The sequence below is a fragment of the Ctenocephalides felis genome, unplaced genomic scaffold (assembly GCF_003426905.1).
Source record: "Ctenocephalides felis isolate EL2017-DRISC unplaced genomic scaffold, ASM342690v1 CF-g0.4_SCAFFOLD_01492, whole genome shotgun sequence".
NCBI classification, from domain to species: Eukaryota; Metazoa; Arthropoda; class Insecta; order Siphonaptera; family Pulicidae; genus Ctenocephalides; species Ctenocephalides felis.
In genome coordinates, this window is record NW_020537646.1 from 25039983 (window position 1) to 25050455 (window position 10473).

Sequence of the window (10473 nt, forward strand, 5' to 3'; positions counted from 1 at the left end):
TAAACCGAGCATATAAAAGTATTGTTTTTTTATTATTATACAATAATGTTGTCTCTTAAAGGACAAGTAGAATTTTGGAAATGAATATTGGGGCTTTGAAAATACAAGATCATCTGACCATTAAAAGAAGATGAGATTAAGAAAACTAAACGTAATTTAAAAGTCGATTGAAAGAGGAGATTTTTGTAATAAACATAATCAGATTTTTTACATTACTCAAACTTTTGGCATAAGGAGATTGAAACGACACTGGCCTTTAGACTTAGTCTTAGATTAGCTCTAATATTGGAGTTCTTCTTAGATATCGCTCTTAAATATTGTCAATTTAGCTCATAGGAATATTTATGTATTTCTGATTGCTAAATAAAACAGAGTTAAAAAAAATCTGATTTTTGTTTGGGTTGTGAATTAATTGAGAATTTAGTTATACATTATTGTTAGATGCAAAATTCATTGCAGCAATCTGTGTCTACTCCTAATGTTGGCGGATATTCTGGTTCTACGAGAAGAAATCAAGGAATCACTACTAACCTAAACTTAAAGACTGACTCCATAGCTTTAGAAGAAGCAGCAAAGCTCGTTTTGTGCAAGGATGATTGATAAAGTTTTATTTTATCTTCTGATGTTGAGCATTATTATAATTAAACTCAAGCATGTTGAAAATTCGTTTCTGAATATTTTGCCATAATTCTTTTAATATTTGAAAGTACAATAAAGAATATACATTTTTGTGTAGTTTTTCAATTGTCAAATAATCGTTATTAAAATTGATTCAGTTTGCCTAAAAATGTGAACAAGATGTTTAAATCATAAAATTTAAACTTATAGTCTTATTTAAACTTAGTCTTATTTAAACTATTTTAGTACATTTAAATTCCCAGCGAACTTATATCCAGAAATGGTTATATTTTATATTAAACAAATAATAATTTTAGCACCTCGTGTAAAAGGAGTATAATCAAGTAAGTTTAGAGATGAATATTGTTCGGACATATTTTCGTTTTATTATATGACAACCTTCAGGGAATTAAGCTTTACACAGGAGGGTTGCTACCCCTGGTAAAGGGGGTAGCGGAGTGTTCTAATTGAACTAGTTGTTCACTTCTATAAGTAAAGTCCGCAAACCAACACATATATAATAATAATAAATAAATAAATTTTTTTCAATTATAACTTAGTGACAAATCAGTGTGTTAATACAGTCAACAGCTACAAGGGTTAAATTATAACCCAACAACCTGAGTTATGGTAGGAGAGTTTTAATAAATTTCATAACTACGTAACATAATACAAATATGTTAATGTATATCAAAGTTTAATATTTATATTCAATAAACGATCAAAAGGTCTTAAATGATTAAATAGGCATTTGAATTTGGATTTTGAGTAAACTCTTCTAAACATTGCTATGTTTTAATACATTTTACAATTACGCATCCATTATTATATTAATAATCTAAATAATTCTGTAAGTTAAATTTTTGCTTACTTATATTTTATACAGATTTTCCGGACGTAATGTTTCCTATTCAAGTTTATATTATTATTATCAATTTGTAATCAAACAATATAAAGTAACAAATGAAAATGAATAAGGTAACAAACAAAGTTGAATAATGTAACAATGTAAATAAATAGGAAAATAAAGGAAGAGAAATAAGGTAAAAGATAAAAAAACTAGATAGCAAATGTATCAAATAAACATAATAAAGTCACAAATGTAACCAATGTAGATAATGAGGTAACTAATGCAGAAGTGTGAGGAGAGTGGGCGAAGAAGGAACTCTACTATGTACAATCATTAGAATTAAAAGAAACTAGATCGAACCCATTCTGCAAAAATGTATAAAAGTGAATAATGGTAATAAAATGGCAATGAGAAAAATAAACCAGGAAGGATTAGGAAATCATTGATTTGTGATGCTCTCACACCATGGTCCTATAAGAAAAATTTAAGTCATATAATTATAATCATAAGCAATAAGTATTAACCAACCATGACTCTTTCGAAACATACATAATTCGTGCAAAGTTGTGATAAGCATTTAAGTAATTTCATTCCAGAAGTAAGATTATTAGATAACTACAATGTAGACAGATCATACCATACATGTATCACACGTTACCAATAAAATTTTCCTTTCAATTCGGCCAAACGTTGTTTTCCCTTTTATTAAAATATTGTAATAAAAATCTTTATCGACTCTCAGTTTATGATTGTGGACGATCGTACTATAAAGTTGTACATATAAATAATACAAACACATGTATAACGTTTTTTTCCTGAAAAAGAGATGCCGCTTTTGGTGTGACGAGTACTCGAAGGAGACAAGAACAACCAGAGAGAATATAAGAAACGCGGAACATTCCTTAGGGTTAACAGAGTGTTGAGTGTTTGGATATATATATATATATATATATATATATATATATATATATATATATTACCCAGGTAAAGGTGTTTCATTTCGCGCAGGTGTGCGTGTGTGCTAGATTTGAAATAGTAGTGTTTGATATTTAAACCGGCGCTGTGTTCGAATAATTATTATCATATTGTATATCTAGCAACTGCGCCCTGGGCGCAATTGGCTAAATGTAAGCGAAGAGATTTTACAAAAATTTAAGAAATTTTGTATGGAAAATTTTAATTGTCACGAATATTGTGAACTCATTTCGACAGACCAAGAGGTTTCTGACCGATTATGTTTTAAACCGTTGCTTAAAATATTTTCTAAATGAAATATAATAATGATCCAGTTTAAGTATTTGGAATAAGAATGTTGTGAAAGTGATTAACTTATGTTGGTAAATGTATTAAGTTACAAATGGTAATTCTCTTTACCGAGATAAAAATAAATTGGATTTCAGAAAAGTTATTGATTTTTGTAATATAATAATATTTTTTTGCGTTCTCTGAACATTTTTCGAAACCGAACCGTCTACTTATACAAAATGAAAAAATATGTATTGCAATTTTACGTTTCGGTTCACAAATCAAATTTTGAAGTGTAAATTAAATTGCAATTTAAGTGTTTTCATATGAATTTCATTATATGAATCTTAGAAAAAATACAGTTTTTATAAAACAACATAACTTTATTTTAAATTCAAATAATATAAATAATTTTATGAGTTCCAGTGTATTTAACCCTCCGTCGGTCGGCGTGGTCTGGCCAGACTTTTTTCGACTTCAATTTAAAAAAAAAAATACTTCTAGTAATCCTATCGACTTGAAATTTCTTGACTTTTCCTAAAATTTCATTAGCTGTCGATCAATGAAAAAATCAGGACGAAAAAATGTACAGAAGGATAATTATAAGGATATTAACTTTTTTATACTTCGAACGGTCGGAAAGGTCTGTCTAGACCACCCATACATTTTGTATGAAATGTATACGCTTTTTGATATATGTAAACCAGTATATTGTCTTTTTTCATGGTATTTTCTATTCAAACTGCGTTGTTTATATTCTTTGCTATGTGTTCTAACATGAATGTTAGTATTTTCATGACGAGAGTTCATTGAAAACCTACCACTTATTGGTAATCGCAAACACTGAAAATCGGATGAGTAATGCATACATTCATTTCAAAAGCGCCGAAAAAGAATAAATATTGTTTTTCATTGATTTAAAACAGAAAAATTAACAAAAAAAGCAACGATTTTTTTATATTTCTTGATTTTTTATATAATCGTTAATGCATAAGACACCAAAAACTCATTTATCCAATATAAATGCATGTAAAATGAATGGTGGTCCAGCCAGACCTTTCCGACCGTTCGAAGGTTAAAAAATATGCGATCGACGGAGGGTTAAACCAATCATTATCAGAGTATTCATGAAAACTGTATCATAAATCTTGAATAATATTTTTTTTTATTCCATTTAGTAATTACAACTGTCTATAAATATGACATCTAGTAATTTTTTGATTAATATTAATAGAAAGAGCATATCAGGCCGCCCAGTGGTGGTCCTAATATTATTGTTGTTAAACTAAAATAGATTTGATCCACTTGAATTATATAATCAAATATTTTTATCATAACTGATATCAAGTAGTAGTTGCATAAATTTTTGCTAGAAAATATACATCGAAAATATGGTGAAAATAGCCTATCCCTGGCATTTTTGCATCTTACTAAATATTTGATCAGTGTTAAATAAATTTTAATAACAATGATTTATTATAGGCTAACCATTGGGTTGTCATTCAAAAACATCGTAAAAGGCATAGTTCGTGCACAAAGTCTTAATTTTAGACTTTTATAAAATTAATTATAATTAATTTTATAAAAGTTAATTAAATAAATTGTATAATTTATTTAAAAATTTATTCAAGATTGCAAACATGATGTTCCACTAATTTTCATAAGCGTATTCATAAAGTCTGTATAAGTAAAAATCTGAGAAACACATGTATCAGCGCATCTGAGAAAGGACTATTAGAAGTAAAATCTGAAAACCCATATAGTGATAATCATAACCAGCAATCAAAAGTGGCATAAAATTACATTTATTAGAAACTATATAGTACAAAAAAGCAATTAACTATTAACACTTTGCAATACAAAAAGGTTTTAAATATAAAGTGTCATTACGGTCATTAATCAATTTAATAATTTAAAAATTTGATTGGCGCGAGTAACGATTCTGCAATACCAAGTTTTACATTAAATCTATATAGATCAATTTAAATTTTGCAATAAACAAATTAAGAATTAAGAGAACTGCAGACACCACAATGTAAATCACGTTTCTATTAAGACTGCGTTGAAATAAGTGGAAACACCATTACGCAGTGATATGAGATAAGAAACGGCATTCCTGATTTTTTATGTGAGATTGCATTATGGAAATGATTTACCATTTGAAATTTTATATGAAATTATCATATTTTATCATCACAATGTAGTCGAGTTGCTACAGTTACAGTTATTGACTATCTAGCGAATTATATCGGAAAGTAATTATTGCGAGAGCAATCTTGGGCAATACACATCGGTAGTGGTGCACTTTTAACAATTAGGCAAATTTCAAAATTAGAGTTCGGTGAAGTAACAATATGTAACATATTTACATATATTTCCCTTTTATATGCATATATAGACAAGCATATGTATTAAATAATGCAATTTTTTATTACCTAAATTTATTGGACCCTAGGTAAAGACAATTCGAGAATTTGTCTCTAAATACATTTAATCTACTGTTACAAACAGTTTGAAGATTTATAAATGTAATGAGTATAGATAAGAGTGAATGTGAAGAAGAATAAACTTATACTCATAATTGTATATTAGAAAATTAGTCGATCGTCAATTCCACAGTGTCACCATTAAATTTTAAAAAGCCCAATGTTTTTACGATGTTTTTGAATATGAAAATTGAAGTAGAAATCAAACATTTTTTTACTAAATTACCTATAAATAGTTTTTAATACAACTAAATCAACAGTTTCTTTTTCCTATTTTCTTTTTCACTCTCAGACATTGAATAATTATAACATCCATAATTTTTCTATTTTAGCTATAGTGCTTAATTTTTCTTCAGATTAGGGATTTAAATTTAGAACATTTCAAGCAAAAAACATTCAAAGCAATTTTATTTTCGGTAGAATAGACAAATGCTATGGTAAAGGCTATGTTACATATCGTTTTGCATATAAAATGATACTAAAAACAGTCAAAATTATGTGTTTGCTATGGAGTCAGGCGATTTCCACATAAAATGTAAATTCATTCATGTTTCATAGATTAGGTTTTTTATCTAAAAAGTCTGACTGCACATCGACCACATAGAATTTTGATAGTTTTTAGTACCACTTTATATGAAGAACGTACGTTACATAGCCTAGCCTTGACATTTGTCTATTTTACAGCAGAGTTTGAATAATATTATTATTTTTCAAACAATCTGTCATAATATTATTTATATTTAAATTATTGCCAACTGCATAATTTATTTTTATTAATAATTAATTGATTGATTGTATTTATCAACTAATTATTAGACTTGACGTCCTTTTAGCTTTGTGAATAGTGAAGTTTTTTTTACTGTAAAGATTATAACTGAATCGGCATTAATAAAAATATAAATTTGATCGTTATATTTGTTTTTAATTATTACGTGATAACAATACTATACTAATTTTTAATTGATTGAATTTAAAATGTTTTTTTTAAACAAAATTAAGCTTGAATGATTATTTTATTCTAAAAGCCCTAAAGTCGAATTGGAACTACATATACTAATCGTATTAAAAATTCTGAAATGGAAATATTTTATTATTATAAATTTAAGATTAATCGGTTGATTATTTGCCGGTTAATCGAGGCAAGCAATTTGAATTAAAATATATATTAGTACATTACATATAAAGTATATATCTAATTAAAAATAATTATTACAATCATTTATAGATTTAGATTGATATCAAAAGAACGATAAACATGTCATTGAATCTAGGGCATGTATTCAATTATAATTAATTTAAATCAATTAATTATTAATATCAACTTTCGTACATTTACCTGTAGCATTTTCTTCAAACGCGACAGTCGAAGCAAACCGGCACGAATTAGAATTATACATATTGTCAAGCGCCGCGACAAGTTTAATGAAATACCACCTATTGCTAGACCTTATATAATGAGAAGGTGGACAGTGGTCGCAAAAGTAAGGGAAACCGGGGATAATAGTAATAACAAAGTCAGTATAATGCTTAATAATCATTTTGTAAAGCTTGCTATGCTATTTTTCCAAAAATCATTTATTTAGCTTTGAAAATCAATCATATGATAACTATTAGACGTAAGAGCTAATATAAACCCTACGCATAGGAGACTGGTAAGCCGATGGGTTGCTTCTCAAAATGCGTTAGGTCATAAGTCTTCAAAAAACAGCTTATAGAATATGTAAAGTAAGAGTTCTGATTGTAGTTTCGAAAAAAAGCTTATTATAGTTTAAAATAATTTATATAGCTTTTAAAAACGTGACGATGTTAACAGCGTAACACCAACTAGTCCTAGGTTCAATCCTATGCTCGCCCAAGCTGGATATGAAGCAGTATGATAACAAGCCACATTAGATATATGTACATATTTTAATATATGTACTTCATAGTAATAGCACAGATGTGTGGTTGACCACTCGGAGAAAAATAACAGATTGTAAAAGTAAGCTCAAAGAGTAGTTGTTCTGAGTAGTTCTAACCGTCGTTAAAAAAAATCTCAGTGAAATACATTTTAGCTGCAAAAAAATGTAAAAAAGTATATGTATGTATTTCTTAGCTTAACGAAATCATACGCAAGTATCAATATCTTTGACAACAGAAGATTTTTAATATTAATTCCACATTATTTATTCGGATATCTAAATAATTATATATATATTATCTATAATTGTTTAGGACTAATTAGTGATGATGGGTGATGTTAATTGAACAATATTCATACAATTTTCAATATCATTGGTCAAAACCACAGCATGAGTATTGACAACAAACAATTTTCCCTATAGAAAATTGTAAATACCATAATAAAATCAATGGACTGCTCTCTTAAAGAAAAATAACAGATTGGAAAAGTGAGCATAAAGAGTAGTTGCTCTCATTATTAGTAGTTCTGATCGCCATTAAAAAAATCTCAGTGAAATGGATTTTGGTTAAAAAAATTATCAAACAATGTTTGTATATGCATTTCCTTGCGTTGAAAAATCATAAACAAGTATTAATATAATTATTTGACAACAAAACTGTTTCAATATTAAGTAACTCAAGACCACATGGTTAATTTTTATTTTAAATTCTCTCCACATTAATTATTTTTAAATCTAAATAATTATATAAATTATCTTTTATTTTTTAGGATTGATTAGTGATGATGGGAGATGATTATTGAATAATATTCATACAATTTTTAATATCATTGGTCAAAACCATTACATCAGTATTGTCGAGACAGCGAAGAATTTTCCATATAGAAAAGTAAATAACCTAATATATTAAAGTTTCATCATTAATTCATTCAAAGTATACTAATAATAAGATACTGATTCTGCAGTAAAATAGACCAATTTTAGCCCTGGAAAGGCTTCGATATGTAGCAGTTTTCATATAAAATGGTACTAAAAACTGACAAAACCCTATATGTTTGCTATGCAGTCAGACGTTTTAGGTAGAAAACGCAACCTAGAAAACGCATAAATGCCAAAAAAACGATGTTATCATATCCGCAACTTTGAGATATAGCTTGATAACACATGAGTGAAGTGCATTTTATGTGTAAAACTGCTTGATTGCACAGCAAATTCATGGCATTTTGACAGTATTTATTGGAATTTTGTATAAAAACTGTAACGTAACATGGCTTTGCCACAACATTGGTCTACATTGACCCAAAAAATTAAATGAAAGTTAATTGAAGTTGAGTAAATTCTACAAAATACTGCTTGGTTGAGTAGTAATTGAAAAAATACAAACATCATTATAATCAACTTATTTAATAAGTTTGTTTTAAAATAAGCACTCTGAGAAATAAATCTATTATCAAACTTTCGACAAAAACGATAATGTGGAAAGTAAAGTTTTCTTAATGTGGAAGGGCTTTTCAAGTTCTATTTATTTGAAGCAACACTTTTGAATCAAGATCTTTTGAACTTTATCCAAGTTACGAATATATTGTATGAATAAAAATTTGATTTATTGTATCCATATACAAGTATTCGAAGTGATGATACAAATGAAGCTCAACAGATTTAAGAATAAATCGGGAAAATATCAAAGCACTACAACGGCCATCGATAATTTCCATATAGATTTTATCGATGTTTTATATGCAATGAGCATTAATCCACCCAACCCCAGTATCTCCTATTCCAAGTCCATTCTATATATTTTTTATCTTGACCATTTTTCTTTCTAATTACATGTGATTGATAATTGATCTAGGTCTGACACACGTGCCCGCTTTATTATTTGTATCTCGGTCTGAAACTCGGCGCCAAAGTGAGCTGCGGCACTTTGAACGACGCATTTTTAAACCTAGCTTTTGTAATTGCTATTCCATGACAACATCGACAACACACGGATACAATTTTATATCTGGTACGAGAGCGTTGATAAATAGTAACACGAGGCGGTAAAATTCGATTTCTTTTCCAGGATTTGCTGTGAGGTTATATAAAAGTAACCGTTTGATTCGCAACCGATATTCACACATGATCGAATCTTCTACGCCTCTTTTTTTGAACTCTGTCGTGATTTGTTAATGAAGCCGTGCCCGTTGCGGAAGTAAGGTGGAGTTTTCCACTGAATTAATGGAAGCGTTGCGAATAATTAAATTTATTATGCTGATTGAAATATCGTCGAAGTTTTATTTTGTTGCAGCAATAGAAATACTAAAAACCTTTTTAGTTCATAATACATTTAATACTGATACCGCCGTAGATATAATAACCATAGTTATTGCACAAGATTCTGCTTTGTAATACATATTAGATAGTTTTGGATTGTTGCACAACCGTTATTTGCAAAAAATATAGTGCATCGACTAATTTCATATCATATAAAACTAATATTTAAATTCTACCTGTTACTGCCTATATACATTAAAAATAAGTGTAAAATTTTATGTTATGTTTTTTATATAAGTTGAATTGATGGCAACCATACATAATGCCAATTATGGTCAGTAGTTTGGCTCAACATAGGCAAACTGAAATCATACTGAAAACATAAAAATATAATTTGAAACCTGCGTAAGTTTTCGGGCTACTTCTAGAGGTTTTATATTTTTTTAATATCATAGAAAAACTGATAATAATATGTAGTGTAATTAATGACTCATAATATCTTCTAGTAATGGATAACAAAGTTTGCATCTCACAACTCACAACTTCATTAAGTACTGTTAGGTGTTAAAAAAATAATCTTATTACCTTTATTAAATATTACAATAATTATTATAAACCATCTGATATTTTAGTGTACTTTCTTGAAATTTTTATTTCAATTGTGGTATTTAAAATACAAGATTTAAAATAAAATGTGGAGGTTCTATAATATGGACCTGAGTGAGCTTTTGTGAACTTGTGATATTCTATATAAAATCAGGTTATTGAATAAAATATTGACGAAAATTCTATAATAATTTATATGAATATATTGTGAATTAAAAGTAAAGATAATTTTTTATTATTAATTTTTTAAATAAATAAGTAAAGAAGTTTTATCATACAAATTTAAACAAAAGTTCAAATTCTATAATATTACTACATTCTATAATTCTACACATATAAAAAATTATTCTATAATTCTACACATATAAAAAATAAATAAATGGCACAAAATCAACGATATATGATCTGAAGACATAATAATGATCTGACTGTCATTTTGTTAAAATTGACAAAAAAAATCCTGAGATATCACGTTGAGGAGGAGGGGTACAGTAAGGGTGTTTTTTACCTG